The sequence below is a fragment of the Nelumbo nucifera genome, chromosome 1 (genome assembly GCF_055504915.1).
Source record: "Nelumbo nucifera cultivar China Antique chromosome 1, China Antique-T2T, whole genome shotgun sequence".
Classification (NCBI taxonomy): domain Eukaryota; kingdom Viridiplantae; phylum Streptophyta; class Magnoliopsida; order Proteales; family Nelumbonaceae; genus Nelumbo; species Nelumbo nucifera.
Window position 1 is genome coordinate 125813363 of NC_142649.1, and position 1341 is coordinate 125814703.

The window sequence follows — 1341 nt, forward strand, 5'->3', positions numbered from 1 at the left end:
GATGCGCTAGGGTTTTAAGCAGTTGGAAACCAATTCAAATTCAAGCCAGATGATAACGAGCAAAGAAAGCTAGCACATGGAGATATCTAAATCTATGGGGGATCCTCATAACTGATCAGTAGGATGTTAGTCTATGTGATACATTAGATGGTATCACCCCCAATATAAAAAGCAGTAAAGTGTAACAGTTCATATGTAGAAGACTGTAAATTCACTTTTTTCTGATCTATGTAAGACTTAGGATTAAGTACAATTAAGTTAATCAAACATTTACTACAAATAACGAATATGGGCTTAAATGCATTCCCATATGAAGCAATTACCATTCCATAAAATTTGGTTGAGACATTAATCTCTCGTTTTTTTCTTATCTATAGGGAACTCCAAATATACAAGATTCAGCAGAAGGGAGAGTTTTCAGGTAATTATTAAAAGTAATACATTTCTAGAGAACCTCAAAAGCAAAAGATTCATTTAGAAGTTCTCAGTAGCCCAACAATAACAATTCAGATCAAAAGGAAGAAGAATTATTACAGATGATAACGACGATGGAGAAAACCCTAATTATTATTCGACAGCATTATTTACCAAACCCGGGGACTTCTTCTCGGAGGCTTCTGCCTTCTGTTGCAGGAATTTCCGTTGGACATCCCTCCACGTGTTTATGGCAGCCGTGCAGACGACTGTAACCTCGCCGGAGAAAACCGTGGATCCGGGATCATCAAAAAGAAGAAGAAATTAAGAAAAGATGAATGTAAATGAAGATGAATTCAGGAAAAAGGAAAGGAAGCATGAATTAGTTGTAATTTACCTCCAGCGCCAACGAAAGCAAGCAATCTAACAAGCTTCGAGCCAGCCTCTTGTCCCGCCATACTTCCTTCCGCTCAGCTCCTCGTGCTCTATTTCTTCTCTCACTGAGTCAGTGACTCGCTGCTCCTTGCTTCCGTTCCGTCGACAGTCTCGAACTCCCCAAACTTTGGGAAGACCTAGAATTAGACCTGGCAAAAAGTTGATCCAATCCGCGAACCCGACCCAACCCAACCCGAAAAAACAGGGTTAGGGTGTCATATTTAACTACTCGAATGTGAAAATGATCCGACCCGAAAAACAGATTGGCTTGGGTCATGGATCAATCCGCTGATCTGATTGTCAAGTTTAATTGGGATTATTTATGCATTGTTAGAAGTTTCCAGTGTTACATTTTTTCTATTTAGTCTTTATTTTTTATTGTTTATTCTTTAAATTGTTAAATGTTCAAGTTTTTTATTTTATATTTGGAATTTTAGGTTAATTATTTTAATTTTGACATTTTTCTTTATTTTTTTAAATTTCAATTATTTT

General features: G+C 36.8%; 1 long non-coding RNA gene across 1 annotated transcript; it reads right to left on the bottom strand.

Moving 5' to 3' along the window:
* Positions 1-289: 289 nt before the first annotated feature.
* LOC104609771 (uncharacterized) lies at positions 290-1083 on the bottom strand. Its single transcript, XR_737323.3, has 2 exons — positions 812-1083; positions 290-683 (listed from the first exon to the last, which is right to left on the bottom strand). It is a non-coding gene; the product is annotated as an uncharacterized LOC104609771 (long non-coding RNA).
* Positions 1084-1341: the final 258 nt, after the last annotated feature.